Source organism: Saccostrea cucullata, unplaced genomic scaffold (assembly GCF_032062105.1).
Source record: "Saccostrea cucullata isolate Sc308-1 unplaced genomic scaffold, CSIRO_AGI_Scuc_v1 ctg10830, whole genome shotgun sequence".
In the NCBI taxonomy this organism is placed as follows: Eukaryota; Metazoa; Mollusca; class Bivalvia; order Ostreida; family Ostreidae; genus Saccostrea; species Saccostrea cuccullata.
The window spans coordinates 1-15,000 of NW_026923324.1; the positions used below are offsets into that span (position 1 = coordinate 1).

At 33.1% G+C, this 15,000-nt stretch overlaps 1 pseudogene; it reads left to right on the forward strand.

Moving 5' to 3' along the window:
* The first annotated feature begins 11,885 nt into the window (after window positions 1–11,885).
* LOC134263731 (G-protein coupled receptor Mth-like) lies at window positions 11,886–14,306 on the forward strand (annotated as a pseudogene).
* The last annotated feature ends 694 nt before the right edge of the window (window positions 14,307–15,000 follow it).

Consider the following 15,000-nt stretch of genomic DNA (forward strand, 5'->3'; position numbering starts at 1 on the left):
TTTTTCTTCTTTTAAGCCATTCCTGGTTTCTTTTTAATGAAATTTAATTTTAAATAGATAAATATTAAATGAAATTGAAATTCAAAAGGTGGAAAGACCTCTTATTGTTCTGTGAACAATAAGTCTCCTAGTTTTCTTTTCTTTTTCTAAAAATTTCAGGTAATCCATCTGATCCACAAACTGTATTTTTTTCAAGGTTGATCAACCTCCCAGCTTAAAAAACCACTCCACCTTTTATCCTATTGGCTATTGGGTTTTTTCAACTACACGTATATATGTAAAACGTACGTTAAAATAACTCTTTTCCTCCCCCCCCCCCTTCAAAAAAATTCTAGATCCGCGCCTGTCAGGTACATCCATTCCATGAACAATTAATTTATCGTGAATTTTCTGACCACAAACTCAACATGATTGCACTATGTTACAACAGTTAGTTTATTTGCCCAAATGCTAACATTGTTTCTACTCACCGATGTTGCCTAACGCTAGCATCAGCATGATACCGACGATGCTGCGCCTGTTCTCCATTCGGGCGTGCAATCTTCCCGCGCTCTGACGTCACTCTTGTACTAGTAAGTCGATCGTACATTAGATAGTCGCACATAATTATACAAACTCTGAACTTTTGTACATTGTAGGCAGCGTTATTTATCTCTCAGGCATTTGTCTATAACAATGACAGGAGGTGTTTCACACAACGGCACCATTACTTCAGTTCTTCAGGAATAAAAAAATCATATGTTTAAAGTGAGGATCCATGTCAAAAAAATCCTAATCAGATGTATGCATGCACGGGGAGCCCTAATTTTTCTCAGTCTGACTTCATGTTTGTTGATAAATGGGGTATATCCTCATTCATCATGATTCAAAAATGATATCTCAGTTGACAATGTTGTAGAATTGTCCAGAATCTGACAATACCGGTGTTCTTTAATATGAGAACATTGCGAAATTTGCAGTAATTACAGAACTTGAAAGATACATGTATATAGGAGTATTGGCAGATCTGTAAAGAAACATATTTTATGGATATCAAAAAATCAATTGTATTATATTGGCATTGATTGGAAAATTGATCCTGGTGGCAAAACTATTTTCTGTACAATGCTTCATTAATTAATTATAATAATAAGGTCAAATAATTGATTATGCAAGGCAATTTGAAACTTTTTCTTAGTCACAATTTATAAGTGTCTTTTTTTTTAACAGACTTATAGTTCATTTTGTTTCATGATTTAATTGGATAAAAATATTGGAGGGAAAACGTCGAAGATGTAATTTTTAATTAAGACACAAATTTTAGTGCAGAAAGGTCATATTAAATGTACTGTAGCGCTAAAAGAAGCGTATTGACCCCCATTTTTTGATTTGAATTTTAATTAAGCTATGTATGTAGAAACTAGAAATATACTTGGCAAAAAAAGTTTAAGACTTTAAATATCTGGATCGAACGTCGTTAAAAATATTTTAGAAATATCAAAAAAATGCCTCCTGGAGGAGATCTTTGAGCTTATCTATAAATTCAACATTGTTTTCAATTATCAAATTCATGAAAAGTTTACTTGCAGCTCGTTACAATTCTAAGGGTGAAAAATCCTCTGATTCTTGATTCTTATGTAAAGCTTAAATTTAAAAGTATTTCCGATGTGAAGAATATTTTTAAATTATTTCAACATTACTAATAAACTTTTACTTTAGAAGGGTCATAACCAGATTAAGAATATATTCTCACGAACATATAATAGTGAATTCGAAACTAGTAGGTAAAATCATAGGACTTCACTGTAGAAAGATATTATTTTAGAATATGTGAAAATACTTAATTAACGAATCGCTGTCTGGTTTGTTGGGTATATGCCAGCATACTCTCCGTCGAGACCTCATCTACAGAAAGACTAAAGAACTCTGCATAGGCGTCGGAACCGGGGGGGGCTAGGGGGGCTTAGCCCCCTCCCCCCCGGCCACACTTTTTTTGCTAATATATACATAATATAGGCATTAAAAATTGAGGTTTACCTTTTATTGTTGGTCTAGCCCCCCCCCCCCCCCTTTCAATCAGCCCCCACTTTCAATTTGCTTCCGACGCCTATGCTCAGGCGGAAGTTTGGGTATGCCAGGGCATCTTCGATACTTGGAAACGTGGGATAATTTGCATAACGGTCTTCTCCTTTTATGCAAATTATCCCACGTTTCCAATTAGACCTATCATTTATGTCCCTGGCATATACCCAACGAATTAAACAGTGATATGTGATTCCATATACATGTAATTACATTTAAGGAATCACTGTCTAGTTAGTATAGTATGCCAGGGCATCAACGATAGTGGGAAACATGGGATAATTTGCATAACAGGCGAAGCCCGTTTTGCATAAATTATCCCATGTTTCCCACTATCGTTGATGTTCCTGGCATACTATACTAACTAGACAGTGATTCCTTATATTTCCATTTCAAAAATGTAGACATTGATTTAAATTACACGAGGACTCCCATGTCAATTTTGATAGTCCTCGCCCACTGACGTCAAACACAAAAGCAGCCGCACGAGATTTACATTCATATTTGGCCTCCTTAGCGCCAGACACAGAGACAGATGAACACGAGATTTGCATGCATATTATGCCTCCTTAGCTCCTGACCTATCGACCTGCCTAATTTACATTCCGGTAGAATTATCAAGATATCAACTCCGCTAACTTTGAAAGAGTTATCACAGAGAAAAAAAATTAGAAATGGAAATATTTATAATATATGTGAAATAAATTGTAAATATAAATGAAAAAGTGGAGTCTTACTTCAGCTTGAAAACTACCTCTCTTATATGTAATATAGCATTTATAAAGCACATACTGATAGATTTGCTTTGTAAATATCATGTTTTCTCTTTTTACATTTTTTTCATTTTTTTCTACTTATTGATTACCGCATTTGTCTACTAATGTATCTTTCTTGCCTCTCTGGGAACCCTTGATTGGAAATACAAAATGTATCTAGGATGGGTTCACCATGCATCGGACACATATGTACTTCGTACAACTTGAAATTTTAATAAAAATACCACTAAAATGGCATGAAGTTACATACATCATCAGAGAGAAGTAAATTATGCACATTTTAGAGTTGTCTTTCTTTCATTATAGACGTCAAGGGAAACAGTTTTCTTAAGTATTAAGAATAAATGTAAAATTTGTGAAAGTGCAAGGATGTGTCAATCAAACCCGTCTAAAAATTTGAAGCTTTAATAACTTTTAGATGAAATAAGATTTTTAATTTATTTTTGTGTGAAACTGCTATTAAAATATATGTCGTAATATTATACAGAAAATATTAACTTCAAATGTGTGTCCATGCACCTTTAGTACTTGGGAAAAGTGGCAATCTTGCAATTGCATATAAAATTGCATGAAAATTATTGAAACTATAATCCAGAAAATTTACAGTAAAAATGTTCGAAAGCAAAACATACACACAGTATATTGTCAGTCAGTGCAGTTGTGGTGAGCAGACTTTAACAATTGAATGCTCCCGGTGAATCGTAAACATCAACAATAACAGACCTCGTGCCCTGTTTACAAAAACTGTGTACGTTTCACGGGTGTGATCAATTTGCTGAACTCTGTACACTTAGCGCGGAATGACGATACTTGTGAAGGGGTTTTGCTTTCTAACATTTCTACTCTTTCATAGAAATTTTATTTTTATTTTATTTTTAAATTATTTTTCTGGATTAAAGTTTTAATATTTTTCATTGATATACAACAAAATTGCCACTTTTCCCAAGTATAAAGAATAAAAGTAAAATTTGTGAGAGTGCAAGGATGTGTCAATCAAACCCATCTAAAATTTTGAAGTTCCAGTATCTTTAAGATGAAATATTTTTTGTGTGAAATGCTATTAAAATTAATTATATAGTAAGCCGTGATATTATACAAAAATATTAACTTCAAATCTGTGTCCATGCACCTTTAAGAACCATTGCATGGGCAAGAAAAATTTCAAGTCATCTGAAAGCATTACAGATGCGTATTAGTGCCACTTCAACACTTTAATCTGTAAATTTTACACTTTAATCTGTAAAATTTACACTTTAATCTGTAAAATTTTAAAAATTAATCTGTAAAATTTACACTTTAATCTGTAAATTTACGGTTTTTCGAATTTTCTATGTTTTTAAGTCACGGCAAAATGTCTCGTTTTCACTTGTGAAAACGAGAAATTTTGTCGTTTTCACGACACAATATCTCATAATTACGTATGTCAGAATTTTAGTGAAAACCAGAAAATAAGTCGTTTTTACGTCAAAATATCTCGCGAAAACGAGCTATTATGTCGTTGTCACGTGAAAATACATGTATGTCGTTTCCACGAGATATAATTTCGTTTTCATTAGAGAATTTCTTTCGTTTACCCTAGATAATTTTTCCTGGTATCTTAAAAAATAATTAAGAACGCAAAACGTATTAAAATTAACCATGTACCATGAATGTTACCCCAAAAGAACGTTTTTGAAAATTTAAAAAAAAATAGTGAATTACCTAAAAAAATACATTTTAAATATGACTGCTTTCCAGATCGAAGAATATAACGAAAATACATCATACAACATTTTACTTGAACATGTACAATACAAATGATAATCACTGTAAAGGGTAATTATATAGTTCATGCTAGAACACTCTATTAAGTTTTACATGTACTGTTAAATCACATATTTTCGAGGGGTCAATTTTTCGTGGTTTGAGGAAAATATATTGGTTCATGGGGACTTGCTTTCTTTGATGAGGATTTGTTCAGTAGTAATATATGTGAACAATTGCATTTCCTGGTGAAACATAAATTCAAGGGTCTCTCCAAACCTCGAAAACCACGAAAATTAAACCCCCACGAAAAATCTTATTTCACAGTATATATTAGATAAAATGATTTGAATTGCATTCATAAAATGGAGTGCAATAGTACATGTATATAAATTAAATTCATGCTTGTTGTTTAACGTACTTAGTATTTCACTATGGAAACGCCACCACCTACAGGTGCATGGAGAGCTGCAAATTTTGTCTTATATTTATGGCCATTGAAAAGTGAGGGATCTTTTTCGTGCAAGTACATACTGTGACATGGGGCTTGGGTTTATACGGTCTCATCCGAAGGACCTGTCTCCACGTCCCCCGGTGGAATTCGAACCCGCGGTGTATAAGTACTAGTATCAGACGCTCTAACCCTAGCTCATGTAGCGCCTCATGCGGACGTCTATATATCGTATAATTATGCACAAAGTGTTACTGTATTTGTCAGCAAATTCCAGGAATGGCTTCATTTATAAAATGTATACATCTGTTATATGATTTTTAAAGAAATGGTCATTTGCAATGCAGGCACACGGATGGTACATCTGAGCTTTTTGCTTTTTAGAAGCGCCGGGATAGATATAAAGTTGAAAACAGAGATGGGTAAGCCAAATAAAAACTGAAAAGGACCCAAAGTCGAAGCTTGTGTTGAAAATGTTCCGTTCCCCGTAATGTTGAACGTATCCTCCATCCTTAGGCTAAGTCCTCACCGCATACGAATGGTTTTTTTTTTGTGATATAGTGATGAGTGATGCGGGAAGTACAATTGATTAGATTATTAATATTTTTTCCAAATACTTCTTCTCCGTATCACTTTTAAATTCGACATGCGAGAAGCTGTCAGCGATAGTTAACCATATAATTCTCTTAAATCAGACAAAGGGTTTAAAAGTTCAACTTATGACTACGTTCTGTAAAAAGAATCTCTTCTCCATATAGTGAATAATTACATAGAATTATTCTTCGTGCATAAAAATTATCTTTCGTTGAAATTTCGATCTCTCAATAATTCTTCAATATAATTATCTCTTTCTTTTTCTATTGGATTCTTTGATTGCATGAGTTCTTTCTTAATTATCGGTTTACTCATGTTTATTTGTACTAATGCAAACGCAGAAGAGACGCCTGATTGCTTCTGTTCTCGGTTTTCATTTTTTTTTTTACCAAATGAACATCTTTTCTTATCTACCCAAAGCATTTAAATCTCAACCGATCGCCCGCGTGGCGCAGTGGTACATGTAAGAGTGTCTGCTCTAGAGTCGCGAAGTAAGGATTTGATCCTTACGTGGATACTTACGTTGCGGGGTTAAATCCATATGAGCGAAAAATTCTCGAGAGAGACGTTAAATAACATACAAACAAAAAATAAATCTCAATGCATCATCAAAGGATTTCAATGGGCAATGATTTTGAGGGGAAAGAAGATTATCTCTACATAATAATGCCTTGATAATAATTTTACTATATGTATGTTAAAGCATTTCTGTAAAAGATATTAAACGCAGGGTGGCAATAGAAATTACGCACTTTTTGAATTTGGGACACAATCAAAGTTCTTTCAATTTTTAAAGCAACATTTTTGTAACCATGAAGACAATGCACTTTGAAAAAACGTGTATAAAACAATAATTCTGGATTTAGATTTTAGTAATAGACAGCATTATTAAGTCTTTATATATTTATTGTGGATGACCTCTTGATATGCATATGTTAATTATTTTTTATATTTCTTTCGAAAAAGTGATGAATTGCCTGATCTACTCTCGTCATAAAATTTTTTTTTACAAGTATAGAAGGCCTATGGCACGCCAAATTCACAGATAATGAGGAGCTAAACATAGTTTACGGTCGATAAACTAGGTTTATCGGTTGTACTATAGTTTACGGACTGTAAACTATAGGTAACAACGTTAATCTATATTTTACATATGTAGACCATAATTAACGCGATAATCTATGTTTCACAACCGTAAACTATACTTAACTCTGACAACAATCATTTGCGATTGCAAAACATAGATTATCTGATAAATACAGTTTCACGATTTATAAACTATGGTTTATAACTCTTAACTATAGTTAACGATCTGATAAATATAGTTTCACGATTTGTGAAACTATGATTAACAACTCTTATCTATAGTTCACGATTGTAAATTATAGTTTACAGACGTGAATCTATGTTATATTTTATCAACAAAATCTATTGTTAACGTTTTATTACAGACAGATAAACTTAGATTAGCATTCGTAAAGTATAGTTTACAACCATTAAAAATAGTTTTACAGATGAAAACTATTGTTATCAAATTGTTAACTATAGTTCACGTTTTGTAAACTATAGTTACAGTCGATAAACCTTGTTTTATCAAATGTGAAACTGTTTAGCTCATTTTGTGAATTAGACGTGCCATAAAGGTCCCTCGGCCCAAATCTTTCCTACCCAATGTCTTTACATAACTGATATGTATGGCACGCCAAATTCACAAAAATGAGCAAAATATAGTTTCACAGTCGATAAACTAGGTTTATCGGTTGTAAACTATAGTTTACGGACTGTAAACTTTAGTTAACAATGTTAATGTATATTTTACATTTGTAAACTATAGTTAACGCGATAATCTATGTTTCACAATCATAAACTATACTTAACACCAAAAACAATCATTTGCGATTGCAAAACATAGATTATCTGATAAATACAGTTTCACGATTTGTAAACTATAATTTACAAACCGTTAACTATAGTTAACGATCTGATAAATATTGTTTCACGATTTGTGAAACTATGATTAACAACTCTTAACTATAGTTTACGATTGTAAACTATAGTTCACAAACGTGAATCTATGTTTATCAACAAAATCTATTGTTAACGCTTATTACAGACAGATAAACGTAGATTATCATTCGTAAACTATAGTTAACAACCGTTAAATATAGTTTTACAGATGAAAACTATACTTAACGAATCGTTAACTATAGTTTACAGTCGATAAACCTAGTTTATCAAATGTGAAACTAGGTTTATCTCATTTTTGTGAATTTGGCGTGCCATAGATATGGCATTGATGTATTTTCTTTCAATACATTTGAGGTAATGTAAAATAGATGAAAATCTAAGATCAGCTGATCTATTTTATTTTCGCAACATTTTAACAGTTGTAAAATATAAAATAATAAACCGGGATGAATATAATTTTTGAACCCCCCCCCCCCCCCCCTTGATTCCCCCACTGCCGTCTGCATGAACTTCATATCTTTATTTTTTTTTTTTTAACATAAGATTGTATGTTTCAATAATAATTACATTCTGATTCACATAAAAATGACTTATCTTAAAAAAATTGAATGACTTTCCCTGTATATGCTTGGTCTTCAACAAATACAAAAATCTGGAATGTTAACGCCAAGGGCAGTTCTACATGTATTGTGTACATGTTCTTCCAAAAATTACGGCTATTTTATTGCGTTATTATGGTAGTTAATCCCATACGTTGAAAAGGGTGGCTATAGAGGTTGTAAATGGTAGAAATGATATGAATTCTTTTACATATATAAGCAAAAAGACAATATATTTTAATTTATTATGCACAACCGTTTGCACAACAAAGCACCCCGTTTCATCTGTATACTATTTATTATGCGGAAAGAACAAGCTTTCTCTTATTTTATTTACACATTGAGAGTTAATTAAGTAACGCTATAAACTGCATAAAAATATCTCTACTACCCAGTGTTTTCAGCTAATACGGTTTTCTCATGAACATTGTTCGTAATTACAAGTAGTTACCGCAATGTATGAAACTGCAACGCATTTCATACATTGCGGTAACTACTTGTAAATGAATTTTGCCGATTAAAAAACAAGCAATTAATGAGAGAGAGAGAGAGAGAGAGAGAGAGAGAGAGAGAGAGAGAGAGAGAGAGAGAGAGAGAGAGATTTACTGCACATTGTAAATAAACATGTTTCAGAATATTTAGCTTTTCCATCCTTCGAATATTTATCGAAACATGTACGCGTTTCATTGTAAAAATCAAAGTACTCAGAAGTACTGAAAGCCGGGCTCATTTACAGGGTAATGAACATGAACAAAGACCAAGTTCAAGTTCATTTATTCTCTCAAAACCATTTAAAATACATGGTACATGAGGGCAATAGAAAATATTTACAGCATAAATATATTCAGGTCAGAGGTATAAGTATATGATATACATGATCAGAAAATGGCATTGTGAGAAAAAGAAAAAAAAAACACGTATGATACATGTATAAAATGATATAAATAAGGGGAAAATTATAGAGGACAGACTAAATCATGTATTTTTAAAGTGACATGGCATCTTGTTTTGTCATCAGTTGAGAAAATTTCAAAATATTTGGTCTAGTAAAAAAGTATTTATTAATATAATTTTTCCTGATGTTTGACAGTGCAGTAAATTCTAGTATATAATGGAATTCATCAGCAACATGTTTAGCATTACAAAGTGTACATAATCTTTCATTTAATGGTATACATGCCCATCTTCCCAGCTCAACTGGTAGATGGTGATTAGTAGTACGGAATTTGACAAGTATTTTTCTAAATTTTAATGGTAAAATACTTAAGGGGGCCGACGCGCATCATAGTAATATGAAGCGTATTTACTCTTTTAAAGCAACTTTTTTCACTTGATTAATAAAATTTTAAAAAATTAAGAAATTACAGGTTCAAAAATGTAATTACAATTTTATATAACTGAATTTTTAACCGATTTTGCAACTGATAGGTAGGTTGACGTCGTTATAGTGTGTTTTTGACGTTATGATATACTGAAGCTCTTAAAGAAGGGGGTAATAAAAATGTTATTAAATAAAAAGTATTGAACATACGCTCTTGAAATTTAAAACATAGAAATTTGAGAAATTCTCCCTTATTCTTATAATTTTCTCATATGATACTTTCGTGCCCGCCATCTTTTGTAGTATCCTATAAAAACAGGAAAATTATTTCATTTTTGGCCTTTTGAGATGCCCCTTTGGTAAGAAGGCGGTAGAATTTTGTGTTTCTTACACATAATGTACAATATAGTATTACTCATCATATATTATAGTTTGAACAAAAAGGTCTATTGTTGTATTTGTATAATTTGCTTTAAAGTGCTAAAAATTGGCAATTTCCTATATAACCTTATAGTAAATGTACCTATATTTTGAGATGGTCCCTTAAAATACCTGGACGGTAGATTTTGCCCAAACTTTGCTTGTACACTTAAGTTAATGTAAGTTATATATGGTATAAGAATGAAGAGTTTCGCTATTGTAGTTTTCACACAATAAAACCACAGTCGGCCCCCTTAAAAACACATTTGTGAGTCATTAAAAATTTTCTTCAGGGATGGCTCTACTCCTTCGGATTCAGGTAAGCAGAATTTTTGTTGTCAACCCTGCATGGTGTTGGATAGAAAACCTGAAAAATACTTCTAAACTGCTCGACCATTACAGAGAAATTTGTGGAACCAACAGCCTCTGTTTGCAAAAGGGACATGAAATTACACATGGAACAAAGTTTAAAACATTGCTGTTTTGTCCGACCTGCTCATGTTTAGACGACTGTCACGTGACCGGAACATGTTGTCGAGACAAATCTTTTAGTGAATGTGTTCATACAAAGCATCTTATCAACAATTAAGAGAGTGACCAAAAAACCTATCAAAATATTGTATCATACTGCCCAATAAAAAATGATAAATCTCTTGCAGAACGCTGCATTTTGCCCATTGACAAAAGTAATTACATCAACCAATCACCTGTATTTTCATTAAAGTCAAATATTTCATTCGCAAGTAGAAGATGTGCTGAATGCCACAATGATACTGATGTACTACCATGGACATTTGATGTTGCTGGCCCAGAGAAAGAGCTTGATTTAAGTATATATTCGAATTATTCAGAAATATGGTCTGATATGCAGCTGTACAATTGTACACTCGAATACAACCCTCCATTTAATGATTTATCTCAGCCTTGTGAAAAAGAATTTCTGATTAGCGAATGTAATTTCACTGGCGATTAGGACAGGTATGAGATGGACATTGAAACTGCTTGTAAAACACACTGGAGTCCATTTGGGATATTTCAGAGTGTCTTTTGTTTCATGTGTAATACAGATTTTGATCAGCGACAACAATTTTTCTTGCGCCATTCCACTGACCAAAACCATTCGGTTTCAGAGAAGAACGGAAAACACTACCAAAGCATGCCTAACGCATCTGATCTTTCTGAATGCCCATCGGTTATGGATGGAGAGATAATGAAGATTGTGTACTCTGATGCAGAACTGTTGCTTTCGGAAAATTATAATAAAACATTGAGCATGTACGTAGCTAATTTGGTGTTTCTTCAAAGCAGATTAATTAGAATCAAAAGTAAAACAAAAGACGTCTACACAAGAATCTTTGGACATCACATCTAGTACTTTCCCTATGATTAATCTGACGTCATTATAATTATAGAGAATACGTCAGATCTGGCGGATACCAGGATTGGTGCCACGAAGCTCATAAATTGGAGGAGATCCACTCTAGTTTCAAGGGAAGAACAACCTGCTTTTGTGATCAGGAGTGCTATCAATATCAATCATGCTGTCCAGATGCCGCTTATCACCAGAAGTGGTCGTGCGTTCGTCCTTCTAAAGAAAAGTTTCCGATACCATTTTTCAATAAACAACACTATTTTCTCATTAGCAGGTGTCCAGTAGAATGCAATAATAGTCATGTGAGTTCCATGTGTGAGAGTTTTGAAAAGTTTGATTTACTGAACATACCTATCACTCACACTCACACAAACGAGGCATATTTAAATTACTAGTATTACGGTTTCTTATGTAACGGAACCTTCCATAATATTTCGCCTATGAAGCCGTGGAATATAGCTTTACTACATGTATGTCCTCATTTGTTTTGGCCAGCGTAAGTGTCTTCTTTGAATTCCGTGCTTAACTATGCCAAACAAAACAGTTGTTCTCTATACTTCACTACTATTTCCACTCTGAGAATGTGTGGATGTTTCGTCTATAATTGCCAAATGCAATGCAACTGGATTAGTTTCATCTGTAAGTCAAGATGCTCTCACTCTCTGTGAGAAACCAAAGATAAACATAATGGCAAAATCCAAAAATTCGTTGTTTGGAAACATGATTTGCGATGTTTGTAACAATCCTATTTACGAAGACCCTATTTCCAAAATGTGATGTGAATGGTAAGTGAGACGGCAAGTCCAGTACTAGCGGTGGTGGTAGTATTGGTGGCTTAATCGGATTTGGCAGGTTTAAAAGGAATACTCTTGATGGGTTGGATGCGAGTGTCGGAAACGATGTAGATACTAATACTGGAGAAGATCATAATTTGGTAACTAGTGTCACGACTGGGCAGGACGCTATTGCTGAAAACGAGTTTGTCACTAACAGACAGATAGGTGATTTGAATGAGTTTAATAACGCAGATGTTGCCCACAGTGTGGAAATGTGTGAAAAAGGCGAGATTAATGACGCATTGTATCCATACACAAACGTATTTTGCCAAGAATGTAATGTCGAAAAATCGGATACAGCCGGTCAAACAGGATCAGTACCTATTTGTAGGCATCTGTTTTCAGTTTTGGATATGTCTCAAGATGAAAGGAAATTATCAATTGAAGATTGTGCACCTGACGAATTATTTGATTCATAGAAGGTAAATTTTTGGTTTGAGTTTAAATTTTGTTTTAAAAAACCATGAATAGCAAAAGTTATAAAATTTTTTTTTTTAAATCCTGTATTTTACAGAAAAAATGCGGAAGGATATATTGCTCTCCAGGAAAGTGTCTTTACCAATTATCCTGCATTCCTCTGATCAACAAGATCCCATATATCTATTATAGTGTAGCATTCAAAGTTTTGATTTCTTACGATTTTGATGTAAAAAACGTGATTTTAAAATCAATATTTGAAAATATTAATGAATTTCTTCAACAGAGACTTTTTAAAGTAATGTCCCCGTTCATAAAAATTATGCAGAATCATTTCTACGTAGAAAAAGCTTGTAGTTTCTTAGAAGTTTCTCAATCAGGCCCTCACTCTAAAAATGAGGGTTAAGTTTACCTTCAATTTCAAATCATTGAGGAAGTTAATGACAGATCAGAATTAGAGAAACAGCTGCTTAACTTCACGAACTGGAAGATTAAACGTAATAGTGTAACTCTTTTCTTTCAAGAAGAAATACAGGCATGGTATTTACCTAATCGCAGAGAAGTAGCAAATTCCCAAACGGAATGCTTACGTCATAACTATAAGGTAGGAAGTGATTTCACTGGCCATTTCCATACATTTGCTGTAAACAAATTATTGATGTGTCCACAAATACAACTACAGGCCGATGAATATACCTTAAGTATCAGAATCTCATTTACAAATTTTCTTATTGGCTAATAAACAACATTTCCTTATTAATGAGTTCTCGAGAAGCATCTGAAGTACCGTTCGAATTTGTTCAGACTTGTATTTGTATGTTTCAGAATCGGTTTTGATAATAGAAACGGTCTTAACCGTGGCGACATTCATTTGCACGATTATTTCGCTGATCTGTTTACTTCTAACATTTCTTAGTTACTGTACTTTACCAACTTTGCGTACTGTTCAGGGCAAAAACATCATGTGTTTCTCCCTCTCTCTTTTCTTTGCCCAATTGCTGTTTCTGGTTCGTTCTTATATTGATGACAGGTCTGTTTGCTCGATTATTGGTGGTTTCACTCACTATTTCTGGGGGTCTGTGTTTGTTTGCACAAAAGTCTGTTGTTTTCACATGTTTAAACTGTTTGTTGTTACTTCAAATGCCAAGAGTAACAAGTCAGAGGAAATGACAGAAACGACCCAGTACTGTTTGATTTCTTACATGTACCTTCTACCACTTTTACCAGTTGCTCTCAACGTAGTTTTTGACTATTTTCCTAAGAACGGGATTAAATATGGATACGGGGGAACTAAATGCCTCCTCGTTGGCACTAATGCTCTACTTATCACATTTATTGGTCCTACAATTTTCCAAATCGTTTTTATTATAGTAATCTTTTCCGTTACATTTCGTCGTATAAGAAAACTCCAAAGCTACAAACTTCTAGAGAAAGAAATAATTTTTCTATATTTTTGAAAATGTTTGTCTTAACAGGAACATCTTGGTTTTTAATGATAATTGACGGGTTTTTTTGAGCTGTCTCCCTTTACATTCTTGGTTACAATTATGAATGGATCCCACGTCGTATTCCTTTTTATGTCATATACATGCAACAAAAATGTTCTTGATATGCTAAAAAAGAAATTGAGAAAGGCGCCACAAGAAGAAAAATTTTTAGGCAATTCAACCAGTCTTCAATGTAGCAAGTATACGGGGAGGGGGAATTGCGCTGTATACACTGACACAACTGGAACGAACAAAATATGAATGCTTCAAATCTGTTCATGCACGCTTGGTTTCGTTGTTTGTATGATGTTCTATTTCATATTTACATAGAAAATTTAAGTTCCTAATAGGGTTGAATACAATAATCTGTTCTAGAAATTTTAAATTTTATTGAGAATAAAGGGAAATAGAGGGAAAGTAACTCCAATTCAGCCAAGCGATTTTACTGATCGTCAAATTACTTTTCACATTAACATAGGCCATTTGAAGACCATGATAAAGTTGTTCTGCAAAGTTTGCACCCTTATTACTGAAAATAAAAGAAAAAGAGAGAGGAAAGAACCTAAATTCACCCAGTCTTAATCGTACTATTACACATAATTTTTTGAGATTAAGGACCCACTCTACACCAATGCAAAATGGGTTTTTTGGACATTGAGAAAGATATAAAGATGTTAATACTGAGATATCTATTTAATTTTTTTATATGACATTTTTTGCCCCCGGGAAAAATAAACGCAACACAGTATCAGTGAATAGAAATAACTGTTGTTTACTTCTAGAGAGAAAATACATGTAACATATTCATTTAAATTATCTTAGGTTAACGTTTTTTAAATGTTAAAGATACCTGAATCAATTACAGATTGAATAATACACTGTAAAGTTTTATTCATTTATTTTATTTTTTTTTTTTAGAATTTTGATCTAAGGGTAGATCACTTTGAAAAATACC